Below are 15,537 nucleotides of genomic sequence, written 5' to 3'. Positions count from 1 at the left end.
TTGTCAATGAATGAGTGGATAATGTGGTAAAAAAAAAAAATCTGTTTAAAATCTGTTTTTCCGTTAACCAGCTGTCGCACCCCTACGAACGACAACCCTCAGAAGTCGAAACTTGTGCGAGCTAAGGATTAACGAGGTCTTACCTTTTAACGTGTGATTCCTAACACGGTAAGGTAAGGTAAGGAAGGTAAGGGAAGGTAAGGAATAACTAAAGACATACATTTATAAATTAATGTTTGTACCTGAAAATCTATTCCTTTATAACTTTTTGAATTATTATCAGCAATGTTTCGTCTAGTTCCGAAGGCATTTGAAAAAATATAAAGTTGAGCGTCTTCATTGTGCAGCTTTCAGAAATGGATTTCTGTAGAAAAATATTGCTGAAACTTTGCTATTATTCAATAGAATTCTTTCACGATGTTCAAAATGTAGACATTTCGCAACATTCATTCATCAGCGAGAGGCCATAGTAAATGAATGAAATGCCCTGAATATCACAAATGAGGGTCTCTAAAGCTTGATTTCATAACTGATCGTCTTTGAAATCTGTATTTTTTGGGTCTGTCGTCATCGTGAGGGCAGATGGCATCGCATTTACTGTCTCAGGTTCGTTCTTTGAGGACAGCTCGTTCCGGTATTGTATTCGTGGTTCAGGCTAACACCTCTTATAAGACCAATTATCAGGAATTTGATCCCGACCGACATAGGATAAACCGATTGGAAAATTATACATGTCTGATACAGATAAAACACCAATAAAATTTCCACAAAATGATATGGATACTATACAGCATATTACTGCTGCGGGGTGAAGAACATATTTAGTTATATTTGATCTTTGAAGTTTATTGGTGTTCATTTCGAAAATGAAAATGTGGAGACCATTTCATTTCGAATAATTTTCATCTGAAACATTGAGTTCAGAGGCCAAGTAAGAAGTCAATTCAGACAATAGACTTAAGTCTCCCTCACCCAAGCATTCTGAAGAGAAAGTAAAAAAGGTATTTAATTTTTTGTGGAATAGTGGTTTTCGTAAGACAGATGTTGTAATCAAAACGTTGATTTTAACAAAGGTACCGAAGAGAACTATTCAGACCAATGGGAGGAAAAGTGAAGAGCTAGTTGGATTATCAGTGAGATTGATGTACATAGTGCGGAAGATGTACAAAAAGTATCTTTGAAGGAAATCTTAAAATCTTTTTATGAATATTTAGTAAGCAATTAATGTAACTCTAAATGCTACCGAACATCTTTAAAAATGTGCTAATTTTCAACAGAGTGAAATAGAACCTTTTTCAATGTTCATAGTTCTCATTACATACGTACCGTGTTAGAAATCACACGTTAGAAGGTAAGACCTCGTTAATCCTTAGCTCGCACAAGTTTCAACTTCTGAGGGTTGTCGTTCGTAGGGGTGCGACAGCTTGTTAACGGAAAAACAGATTTTCTTTAAGCTATTTCTAGACTTTCATGTAGGTGGTGTCGTGTACCGATTTCAACAAAATTATTTCATGATTTTTCCCCAAACCATGTTGAACTACACCAGAATATTCAAAGACCCGGTCTATCTAGTTGGTGGAAGTTTGTACGTTGACTAACTAAGTAATTAAGCAAGCTCTTTTTAATGAGCAGTGTTGAGGTAAGCTGACTCAAAGCAATAGAGTCTCAACATGCAAGCAATATGTATGTACCTACCCATATATGAAGGCTAAAATAGTTATATTTGGAGGAAGTTCACGTCTGTTAAAAAAGATAGGATTTTTCGATTTAGCAAATCAAGAAAACATTGTTTTACGGTTTTGATTTGCCCATTATAAATATAAAAAAAATTTTTGGTTGAATGATCGTATGACAACAATGATAAACAATATTTTTGAAAAATCACCATGATAAAATGGAGTTTCAAACACATTTCTTATTGAAAATGGATCTATTGAATAATTAAGATTTTTTAAACCAAACCACTGTGCAAAATGTAATATATCATAAAACATATTTTCGTTATGTCAAGTTGCCTTCTGGTAGTTCGTATTTTGGAGATTAACTAGAACTACTGATTCAAAGTCCCAAAAAAAGTTCTAATGTATACCAACATACAGAGTATATGACCCTCTTCAATGGGTACTATTGACAGTAATGAATAGAGTAATGATAAGAGAACATTTAAAGTTAGTCTTTTGAACAACAAATTCTAAAACAATATTAAAATCCATGGTCAAGTTTGAAGTTTATCGAAATGACTTGAGCTTAATGGAGGGCACATGGACAATATACATTTTGGAGGTCATCACCTTATTATAGATACCAGCCGAATAAAAATTGATGAATCATAAACTCGTCATAGAACACTCATTGATATATCACCCAGACAGACAGTAACCTGTCATCTCACTTTATTTTAGTGTCAACCTTTTATACTAAATTGTGGCCAACTAAATCTAATTCATTCCATTAATTGGTTTAGTGATCCTATAGTTTTTTTAAGAAGGGATATTTGGGTAACAGGATAAATAAAAAACGATTGTAAACGTTAGCAAGAAAACGATTGTTTCTTTGAGAAAAATTGATAATATTTCATTCCTTCCAGTACCTACATGATAACTCTCTCCTTTCAGAATGTAATACTTTAAACCATAAGGGGTCTCGTTATTCTGGTGGATTTTCGCAAAACGTCAATTGAGCCAGTTGAAGGATTCAGATTCAAATTCTTGAACACCAGGTTATGCAGATATATTTTCATTGATAAATTTTGGAGATGATTGACTGTGAGACTCACAGTTAATTTTGGTATCACTCAGGTTCGATAAATGAATTCTCTCATATTTGGGAACAATTGAAGTATCCTTACCTATTGATCTAATTTGATCTACATGTTTCCTCCATACTTGCGAATTACCCAATAGTACGAGATTATTTGATTTAGCAAGTTTTTTTATGAAACCAAACAACCATTAGTCATAATGAACATAATCACGAGATTCCACTGTTTACCCGACCAAAAATTACCGAAAATTTTGATTTTTCTGAGATCTAGGGATACAATTTTTGATCGATGGGTCTGGGTTTAACGAATTCGATTTGGATCTGATTGATGTTCCGAATAGCATATATGAAGGACTTACTCCTGTAACAGAATGGGGTGTTTTTCTGTAATGAAGTAAACATTTCTGAAGCTAAAGCTTTACAATGCCAAAAAGGGAAAAAGTTAAGCTCTTGTGAAAGATCTTGCCGCAATGATTTACGAGTAACAGCCATATACTGCCTGAAAATACATTTTTATTGTAAAGGAAATTCAACAAGGGGAATGTTGAATCTGTATATGGCATCAACATCTTTACCCAGTTCAAAGGTAGGACTGTTTAAAATACCATCATAAATGAAATCTTAGAAATTTTCATCGATCTGATACCTGGGAAAGAAATTACTCTGGGTCAAAGTTCACAAAAACGGGTTTTTCGCGATTTTCAATGCTTAATGTCGCGGACAGGAATTGATTGCGTGGGAAAAAAAGTCTATGGATGCTCGCCGTGGAATTGAATAAATAAGTACACTTATATTTAAAGATTTGATTCTGGTACTGATACTATGGCAAAAGCTGTTCTTGCTCGAGTTGAATTCGAATAAAATTTAGTTGCTGCTGATGCCAAGTACCAGTATCATCACGATTGCTTCATTTCCTGAGGTATGGTGATGGAATTATTATTTCTGGCAGAAACATAACAATCTGCACTGATAGTAGACACGCCCTATTAGCCTTGAACAGACAATGTGTTACCTCAGGGCTAGTACTAGAGTGCTACCAAGATTTAGCCAAAGCCTTGGTAGATAATAACATTATCCTCAGGTGGGTTAAAGGACACAACAGGAGTAAAGGTAATCGCATTGCCAAATTTTTAGCCAAAGAAAGCGGCTGGTCTAAGAATTTTAGGACCCAGTGACACCTACGCCCTGATGACTTCGACAATTATCGGAACTAGCCAAACATCACCCCCATGCTCAATCCTCAAAGACATGGGATGGAATCGAAGGATGCAGTCTTGCCAGGATCACCCTGGGGGACCCTGGGAAGCTGGTGCCGTAAAAATATCTGGCCTTGACCAGGAAAAACCTACGGTTAACAGTAGAATTTATGAGTAGCCATTGTCAACTAAGGAAACACCTCCATAATATGGGGCTAGTGGACACACCTCTATGCAGGATGTGTGAACAGAAAGATGAGAGTGAGTGTCCGGAGTTATCGTCAATGTGTTCGGCGAAACTTGGACTACACCTGCCGATATAAAGGAGATGTCTCCTAGTGACCTGCCCACCTTCCTGGAAAGGACAGAATGGACGATGACCTGGGAGGACAACTCCTCAGGAGGACGTACAATGGGTCACATATGACCTATGTGCTGTGGGCCTGCACCCACCCTCCCTACTCTACACATACAGATAGAGGTATAATTATCATCACTGAAAAAATCGGGAGCATCAATATTCATATTCATTGAGTTCAATGTGCTGCAGTTTTTAAAAGAGTAATTCAACTTCACAAGAAGCTATCACCAACGCAATTCGCTGAGCACTATGTGCTCAGATGAGTTTCGATATGCATATTTCGTTTGATACACTCGGAATAAAAAATAGGTGCAATTAGCTTGTCTTCCTCCAACCTTAGCAGCTGATCATTAACATCTTTTACGGGTATATTACTAAGCATGATTTGGTTATCAGATAGATCCAAATACTGGAGTTAGAAATTGAACGACAATTCATAAGAACCAGTTCAGACTTCACGTCCACCTGCGCCGGAAAAACTGCTAAACACAATTTTTTGCAACTGTAAAAAGAGATGGAGTGCTATATGTAATTGCAAAAGAGGTGGACTGTTTTGTTCTCTAGCGTGTACAAAATATGAACGCCGATCATGCTCCAATGTTGAATCACCAACAGTTGAGGATTTGTTTGATACCAACGAGAAGACATGCGATGTATCACAATTGAGGCAATCCTTTTGCACCCAGAATGAAAAAAAAGGACAAGAAGAAAAGGAAGCAGAAGTATAGAGAAGTATCAATCAGACAAATAAATTTCCTTATTTTCTTTTAATTAATACCGCGTTTATCATTTTCAACCCTTGCTAATATCTTTCATTATTCAATAGTTTCAAATAGAACAGAATTACAGCAGATCCGTGGATTGGGTCTACAGTTCAAAAAAAGTACACTACCTTAAAGGTAGTGTGGAAACGTGCGCAACTCTTTTTATTTTTTGAATTGTTATACCTCAGAGACGGTGGCTCCTAGGAAAAAAATTATTGAGATTTTTTTCAAAGATATTTATCTTTTCTACAGTTTTTGTTTGAACTGATATTATGATAAAACTGACCATTTTGCTAAAAATCGTGGAAAACTTGTTTTTGTGACCTTTCACCCCGAGTAAAATTTTCTCCGGGTAACGGATCGATGATGATTTTTTATATTTCATTCACGATAGCGTTTTGAACAATCCTATCAATTTTAAGGTTGATGCAAATTTTTGTATCTTTACCTCTTGTTTTTTGTCTAATTTGACCAGATATAACAGCTAGAATGAATAATAGCCAGAATTTAGATTTTTTTATTTTTTAAATTTTTTTAAATTTTTTTTTTCAAATACAATTATGACATTTTGAACTTGGTTTTGTGCTATGGATATAATGTATTCTGAACGCTGGATATGACTAGAACATAAATAACACAACATAAAGAACATAAATAAATATTCTGTATGCAACATTCAAAGTAGATATGCACTCCTCTATGCATTTTTTCCAGTATTTTTTTCAAATACAAATATGCTATTTGTGTTACAAAAAATCAGCATTGAATGTATTTTACTATTTTTGTATGTAATTTTATATTGAGAACCCTGTGAAAATAAAGCATGTTTTTGCAATCTTTTAGTAGGAACAGTAGAAAGATATTTCATGGGAGAAAATATATGGACTAAGGGCTGATGATCCACATATGAAGTGAAAGGAATAGACTAACATCTGACATTGCAATTGAAGGAAATTCTTAATTGAAATGTACTAATACTTTATCTGACATCATTTCCGTCTTTATAAAAAGCAAAAGTTTTTTGACAATTTCCATTCAAATTGAAAGAAACATGAACTTTCAATGAAGTTCAACCTATATATTTAAAAAATCATCTGTAAGCTTACAAAAGGCCGAACCTCTTTTTCATAATTAAGAACTTTGGCATTTTTCAGATAGCCTTCATTTGCTCTGTGATTTTATGAATTCCGTTTTTATCAATAACATATCTACAGTATTCGATTTTATTTGCAAAAAAGCATATATTTTATAATTGATTTTTATATTGATTTCAGCTAGTCTACTGAAAACTTGTTCTAGACCCTGAAAGTGAGTATATTAATCTGGCCCAATAATTTTTATATCGTCTAATAAAACCGAATTACCAGGAATGTACTTTGATTTTTTTTTTCTTTCTCAATTTGCCGTTGCCAAATTGTTGGTGTACTTGCTATTCCGTAGATGAGCCTAGTGCTTTGGTACAGTCCCTTTGGTGTACTAGGTGTTTAAAAATATTAATGGAGTTTTTTCATTAGTTCGAACTTCCATTGTCTAATATGATATAAATTGATTTGAAATCCCTGATTATTATATTTTGAATCATTTGAACCAAAAACAAATTGATTCCGTAATGTTTTCTTCAGATAATCACACAACTTTCAGGTGATGGCGAATCGCTGAAGCGCTGTGAATCAGTCTTGAACGTTCTCTCCTTCATGCTGCTTTCTCTGAAGGAATCTGAATGTTTCAGCAATTTCGAGTTGTTTTGGGTTTTGATGAAGTTTCATCGTATCCACAAGGCCTTTGTATGACTTTTTCCACGGTTTATGTTAAGAAAACTCATCACAGAATACGTCTTATGCATCAGGATACATGTAATGTAGGCTCTTTATGTAGCAGAGAGAGAGCAAAAACGTCAAATGCGCGTTCCAGGCGCATTACCAACGATCGAATATTTTGGCAACAAGGTTTCTATCGAAAATACAATATGTATAGAATGAGTTGCCTTTTGTGATGGAATTTTTGGCTGGTGAAATCTTACTCAGCGTAAGCGTAAGTACACCTGCTTCGCCATAAAAAGTGAGGTTAAGCACGCTCTCAGGTAGCCAGGAAACGTCGTTATGACGTGTTATTTACGTCAGTGCTTACGTCTTTATCACTATTTCAATTGACGCAAATATCACGTTTAAATGTCGTCACAATGTCACAGTCCAGTGACGTCACAAAGAGACGTCATTTCAAAGTCACAATTGACGTAGATTTACGTCAGAAGTGACGTCGAATCTCAAATCACGAATCTCAAATCATGTCAAAAGGTCGTTTAGTACACGTTTAGTCCAAAATATAACGTAGGAACTAATAATTTCTCTCTCCAAACGATCACTAATATATCATAAGTAAAAAAACAAATCTGTATAAAAAATATATTGAAAAGTTTGACAAAATTAACATTTTTTTTGAGATTTTATAATACAATAACAAACAATAAATAAAATTAGCTACCTACTTAGAATCATGGGAACAGCGTCAATGATACAGACCTTTGAAAGCTTCAACCCCTTTTTCAACCTCCATTGAATTCAATAAACAAAAATTCAATTCATATTTGGACAGTAATATATTCGTCAATATCTGTAACAAAGAAAAGTATCTCAATGTGTTTTCTCGAAAAAGGGAGTTTAAAAACAAAAGTGATAAATATATTCATGAAAATTAACTGATGAAAAAATCAAATATAGTTTTATGTTGAATAAAAATAAACACATATTAACGATGATCATGGAGTAAGGGAAATGACACCAGAAAATGTCCATCATTAAAAAATAAAACCAAACATTTTATTACTATGTTATCAACACTCCACATTTCCAAGTCTGATAAGACATCTATGAGGTAAATATGTAACTGTTTTGACGATATTGGATAAGAATAAAGTTCCCTATAAGATGCAAAAAAGCAGACCTCTGAGAAGTAACGATCATATTGTGAATTTGAAACACTTGAAATAAAAATAAAAAGCCTTGAGAATTTTATCATTAACTTAAATCAGAGTAGGTACCTAAACTAAATGTTTTTTTATATGTCTCTTGATCAGCTCAGTGTGGCTGGAATCATGTTTGGGAGACAGTGATAAGTAGAATCAATGGCAATAATGCACTTTTGTGATCCATATTTGAAAAAATATATTTTTGGTTTATATTTACATATTGATCTCAGGAACACGAATTTCACAACAGAAATGTGTGAAATTCCACCTTCTTTCCACAGTCTGATTTAGCAAAATATAGTTCATTTCCCTCTCGTTTTCCTCATTTCATATCACTGAATACCCTTCATACTCTAATCTAACATTTATTCTTACAATATTAGTAATATTCAAACTTCAAACAGAAGAGATATAATATAAATTTCATATTCAAAAGAAGCAGACAATTGCAATAGAACTTGAATAATGGGATACAACAAGCTGTGTAGAAGATGAGATCACTGAATGTTGATGAATGTTTTGTTAGGTTAGGAAACTACATACTGATGAGAAGTTGGAACATGAAAAAATGCTGTATCAATGATGATTTTGTCATGTAAATTTATTTATGAGGGCATAAACACTGCCCTGTTGTAGAAATGGAAGACTGATAAGGAATAATATCCTGCAAAATCATGCTGTAAAAAGAAGGTGGAATTTTAAACTTCAACAACTACAAACTTCAAATTTCTTCACTTTTTCATTGGGAAATTCGTGTTCCTTAGGTTGAAATACGTCATCAAATATAAAGTAGAGATCGGCATTTATGATTTGAATGTTACCGCCATGTCGTACTGTTCTCAAAGGCAAGAATTCCAAAGCCAATCAGAACGATTTTGGCCTAGGCGGTAAATTCGAATCGCAGATGTTAGCGGTTATAACTGGAATCATTATAAGAATATGGTAAAAATACCTTGCATTTCGCCAATCGAATTATATCTGATTGGACGATTAGAATTATACATATAATTTTTTCAAGATCAAAATAATTACACACATTATATCCATAGGAATCGTTTTTCAACGCAAAATTTATTTTCAGTTTCTCAATTTATTTTGTTCCCAAGTGACATCTTAATGACGTCCATTGATGACATCCATTGACACTTATGTAAGTATGAGGTACACAAATAACGTATGATGACGTCGCTTGAACTGACGTCATTTATTGGTGATGTTAAAATCACGTAATTTTTTGGTACCATGACGGAACATGACTCAAATATCACCAAAAACTAACGTCATTATGACGTATACTGGCTACCTGGGCTCCTACCTTGAACCGTTACGAAATTCTGTTCTCATCTGGAAGTTCTCGTCCTCGTCGCCAATCTGTTGTGTTTGTATTTATTTAAATAAGATATGTTTGATATTCTCTCTAACGAGACAAGCAAAATTATAAAAATGGATAAATTATGAACTATATTCGTCATGGAACACTGGATGATACATCAGCTATCTTCCTTTACTGCCGACCTTTTATACTAAAGTGTTGCCAACTATATCCAATTTATTCCTTGATGTACATAACATTTTCCATCTAAAAAAACACCGTCAGGTGTCAGGTATATTTTTTTACACTCATACTGTTCTTCAAACAATCAAACCCCGATACATTTCAAAATGTGATTGTTATAACAGTATTATGTATATTAGGATTCCTATATTAATAAATGCTCTTATCTTATCTTATAACGAGGAGACTTCAACATCTCAGATATTCGTGAATTTTGTTGAGAAAGTCCTTCCAAGCTTTTGTTTTCAAGTTGTTCGTATATAGAACGGTCCTTTGACGACTGGTCTACTGTAACTTCATAAACTTATACGTGGCACTTGGAAATGCCAAGTTTATAATGTTTAATATATTCCAACTTGGCCAACTATGGCTTTCCTATTAATGGAATGGAGAAGTTTAATTGATCTTTGTTTCGAAAATGTTGTATGACGAAACTTTGTTTCAAATTCTGACTTAGTAGTTTACCTTATGAGTTTCAATGAATGCATTATGAAAAAGAATTGTGATATTGGAATCCAAGCAAGTCTTAAGTATCTTAGCTACTGAAATAAGTACAATCATTTTTATACAACTGAATATTTCCTGAATATTTTCAAAATATGAGTGTCGACAGTTGTGTACGTTACTAGAAACATATCCTTGGCCAGTAAATTTTACTACACGTTGTTGTGCTTTGCATGTGATAAAATGTGTTATTTCTTTCCTTGGCCCATCGTATTTGAGCTTCGCAAATATCTTCGTTTGCAAATAATTATACGTATACTTCAAAAAAATTCACCAACAGAATTTACATAAATTTTCATGATTAACTATGGCTTCTCTTCAACAGAGCCTCGTAAGGAAGAGAAGCCGTCACACACAACTGTTATATATCATAATCATGTAAGGTAAGCTGAAAGTACCAGTAAAAGTATTCGTTCTGTATCCGAAAATACATAACAACAACCAGTACTGGCACTTCCCTATATCAGAGGATTATCGGAAAGAATAAGAAGAATTGGGTCCAAGTACAACATCAGAACCTGCTTCAGATCCGGAAACACTATCCGTAGCAGCCTCACGAAAACCAGGGTACAACAAATACACACAACGAGGAGAAACCAGCAATCAGGAGTAGCAGAACATAACATAACATCGAGTAGTCCCAAGCTGAGATCATACACAGGGAGGAACACTGGTTTAGGAGGAAATTCAAAGAAGCCGCATACATCTTGTCCAACAATGTATTCAGTCAAGCTAGAGTAGAGATACGCAAGATATGGAAACCCAAAGTCAAGCGAAAAATGGCTAAGTCTCGCCAACCGGTCATGTCTTGCTAAACCGGTGGAAGTGGAAAGAGGAAAGACGAGATAAGTGAAAGTAATCGTATGACCCATAAATAGTTCTCTTCCGTAGGTATTAGCTTAGTCGTCACATGAAAACGATTATGGGTACTAACAATCTAAACGTCGTGAAATAACTTGGCTTGAAATATTTTTTGTTCAATTGTTCTATTTTTTACTTGTATTTTATTTCACTGTAATTTCATTTCAGGGTTTTTTGCTCAATATAATTGTTATTTTCTCATTTGTATTGGTTCTTTCAGGGATTTAAACCCATTTTATATAATATTAGACAATGGAAGTCCGAACTAATGAAATTCATCATGAAACGTTGTCAATCACATTCAAACAAAAGTACCTATTATATTTATATATGTGTTCAAACCATAAATGTTGCTGTGATAATTTTTTTTCAAAAATCAGGGCTAAAAAATTTTTGTTACATTAATAACGGGAGCAGTGCTTCTAACTCCTAATCAAACTCGAAGGCTACGTCGTCTTTCGAATGGACAGAGACTTAACCAATTCCTTGAAAGTTTCAAGTGGGAGTTTTCTAATTGCTATTAGAAGCTCCTCAAATGCTACTCATGATGAATTACAATCCATTAGTATAGAACAAATGTGTGACAAGTTTTTATTAGGTAAGGAATGCGTTATTATAGGTGCTGTTTATATTTCTCCAGCTTCAAAAAATCCTACTTTGTGGTGATTGTAATAGATCACATACTGTATGGTTTAGTGACGAACTGATATCAAATATAAAATGTGAGACTAGTATCATGACAAATGCTTTAATGCATTCTTTCAGTGGGTATAATCTATATCAGTTAAACACATTGATGAATTCAAGAAATATTTTTTGTGCATCATATTTTCATCCTGGAAGGATATTTCAGTAAACAATCCAATTGAATATAATTTTCATAATAGCTTCCACTGTTCAGTCGATGAAGCTTTCGATTCAAAAACATGACTTTAGGAATAGTATACCTTATAATTTTTGACAGCATTGATTGGAAATCCTTTTTGATGAAAAGTGACATAAATTTGTCTTCAGTGAGTTTTTATTGTGTATTATAAGATGTTATTCCTGATTCTGTTCCTTCATAAAAAAAGTTAAAATTCTCAAATTTTTCCACTTGATTCAATAGTGTGTGGAAAAATAATAGTTAGAAAAGAAAAAGCACACAGAGAATACACAAATGGCAATGTTGAGGCGTATCGTATCTAATTATAAAAGTTCATGACATAAGTGATGTACTTATATCTCCAAAACAGTAAATAATATTTCAAATAATCTTCGATACTTCTGGACATACAGGGTGTTCCTTAAACACATGCTAATATTTAAAGAGGTAATTCTTAGACCCATTTTAAGAAAAAAACTTCCTATGGACGTATGTCCTAAACACCTTAACTTTTGAGATACAGGGTGGCAAAGTTTTCAAAAATAAACACTTTTTAATAGTAATTGATAATTTACTAGTAATGAGATAATTTTGTAGACATATTTGGCATATTTGGTACATATGTTCCATGCCTCGAGGCGCATTTTCTGATATACACAAATTTGTATTTTTTCAAACAGTGGCATCCCTACGGGTTTCGCATTGAATATTTTTGGGGAAAAAGTACTAATCCAATGCTTTCTTTCCAAAATAAAATCATTTTTAAAATCCTCATTTATTTTTGAGAAAATTTGATCTCCTGGTATTTCTTTGTCCGACGCATGATTTTCACTCAAAAAAATAAAAATCGACAGAAAGCAAATTAAGAAATTAGATCAATTCTAAAATGAATGAGAATCTGAAAATTGCTTCATAACGCATTACCAATTCCCTAATAATATTTGAAAACATAATCTGCAAAAAAATAAATTTTTCACAAAAACGAGTTTTATTTTATTTTGTGACAGTAAGTCTAAACGAATAGCACAAATTTGTTAATTAGAAATAATACCAAAACTGATTATAAAAATTGTTGGAAGTGGCCACCTACACTTAGTATGCATGCTTCCGCCCTTCTACGCATGGAATTACGCACCCGTTCAAATATTTCCGGCGTATTTCGTATAGTTTCACACGAGGCAACTATTCGCTCTCTTAAATCTTCTAAAGTATTAACGGAAGTTTTATACACAAGAGTTTCAAGGTGACCCCATAAAAAAAATCTAAACTGTTGAGATCGGGGGATTTTGATGGCCATTGCTGAGGTCCTCCGCGACCTATCCAACGATTAGGATAAACTGTATTTAAATGGTTTCGGACAATTACACTGAAATGAGCAGGGGCGCCATCGTGCATGTACCATATTCGATTCCTTAACGCAAGTGGCACATCTTCCAATAACACAGGTAAGTCTTCTTCGAGAAAGTGTAAATAAGAACGACCATCAAGGCGTCCTGGTGGAAAAAATGGGCCTATTAGATGATCACTTATAATTCCTGCCCATACATTAACCGAAAATTGGTGTTGGAAATGGGTTTCGGTTATTGCATGGGGATTTTCTTCAGCCCACACATGATTGTTATGGAAATTTTGAATGGCATTCCGAGAAAAATTTGCTTCGTCTGTGAACAAAATTTGTGTCTCAAACTGCGGATTTAGTGCAATACTTTGTAGATACCACTGACTGAAGTTCACACGTTGTGGAAAATCTCTGGGAAGTAATGCCTGCACTCTTGAAATATGGTATGGGTACATCAAAAAATCAACCAGAATACGCCAAACAATTTGATGACAAATATCCAGAGTTCTAGCGATCTTCCTCGTACTCATCTCAGGATGTTCCTCAATTTCTTGCAGCACCGCTTCCTCAATTTCAGGAGTTCTTACTACACGAGGTCTACCTTCCGGAGTCCCTTTCTTGAAACTACCACTTTCCCCAAGTCGACGATGAATATTTGAAAAGGTTCGGCTATCTGGTAAGGCACGATTAGGATATCTTTCCTGATAAATGCGCCTGGCTTCTGTTGCATTATCATCGGCAAGGCCATATACGTAATGCATTTGCGCCATTTCCGCATTCGTATAATTTACCATATTTACTGATATTCAGAAAAACAGCGGACTTCCAAAATAACTTCAATAACACTTCAAAATCAATCAAAACGCGCTGTGACAGTTTTTAACACCAACACCTTACTTTAAACCAACATCAATATTAGCTACTGACGTTTGTACATACAGAGAATTCGTTTTTTATTGCTATGGTGGGTACGCTGTTTTTACTGCTTTTAATCTTTAAAAGAAATCACATATCGACAAACTCCATATTTCCAAGAGGTGCAGTAAATAAATTCTGCTACACGTCATTTATTCCAGGATAACTAAATTTATGTTTTCGAAAATTATTAAGCGGTGCTGCGTTATGACGTAATTTTAATTGAGAACAGTGCATCTGACAAAAAAACAAATACCTTTCAGATCCTCAATTATTTTGCAACAAATCTGATCTCTTAGTTTGCTTTCAGTCGATGCACGATACCGCATCAGATTTTTAAGGAATTTATCCTTAAGTAAAGCGATTTTTAATTTTTTGAGCGAAAACCATGCGTCTGACAAAGAAAACCCAGCAAATCAAATGTGCTCAAAAATGTATGGCGATTTTAAAAATAATTTTTAATTCAAGATAAAGCAGTGGCGTAGTATTTTTTTCGCCAAAAATATACATTTCAAAACTGGCCACTGGCAGAGAAAATCAAGAAAATTGTACATCAGAAAATGCGCCTTGAGGCATGGAATATATGTACCAAATATGCCAAAGATGTCTACAAAATTATCTCAGTTATTATTAAAAAACTGATTATTTTTGAAAACTTTGCCACCCTGTAGCTCAAAAGTTAAGGCGCTTAGGACATACGTCCGTAGGACGTTTTTCTTTAAAATGGGTCTAAGAATTACCTCCTTAAATATTAGCATGTGTTTAAGGAACACCCTGTATATCAAACATAAAAAGAAGCTTTACAACCTCCTATTCTGTATGGTTTATGAATATGTCTCTAGTAATACTAGAATGGAGTAATTTTTTTCTCAAATTATTTTTCAACAGTTAATCATTATACTATAATAAACGAATTCCTCAATACAACTTTCACAAGATGGCTGATGGCTGATGAAAAAAATTATATATTCGGTACTAACATTACCATGTAAACTTACAACAGGTCCTAATGACATCTCTGTGCACTTGTTCAAAAATTGTATCTAAACATGTTCAAAACTATATCAAACTCATTCATCAAAGTGGTTTTTGTGATATGTTGAAAGGGTTATCTGCAATCAATCAGAGTTGTTTGAAATGTTGGATTGTTTGATAGCCAGGAAACTTTCTGGGGTTCTCAAAGGCATCATTATAATAGTAACATTGATTCAATGAATTAAAATCAACTACTACTATTCAACTCACTAGAATACTATTAATGTAAGTTACAAAAAGGATTTGAAGCTCTATGACTTCTATTTGATTATCTGCGAGCGCTTTCGACAGCTGGTCGTGCTGTCATTTTCTAGGCACTTTTCTATCTGAACGTGTTAGCCTGTTGTGTGTCTTTTTATACGTTCCGAACGCCGAACAGGTCCATTTTCTTGAAATCTGGCTTCTTTTGTGACG

This window comes from Leptinotarsa decemlineata, unplaced genomic scaffold (assembly GCF_025532065.1).
Source record: "Leptinotarsa decemlineata unplaced genomic scaffold, Ldec_3_MD MMD2_tig00002159_RagTag_RagTag, whole genome shotgun sequence".
NCBI classification, from domain to species: Eukaryota; Metazoa; Arthropoda; class Insecta; order Coleoptera; family Chrysomelidae; genus Leptinotarsa; species Leptinotarsa decemlineata.
The sequence above is the reverse complement of the archived record's forward strand: the minus strand, read 5'-3'. Positions refer to the sequence as shown.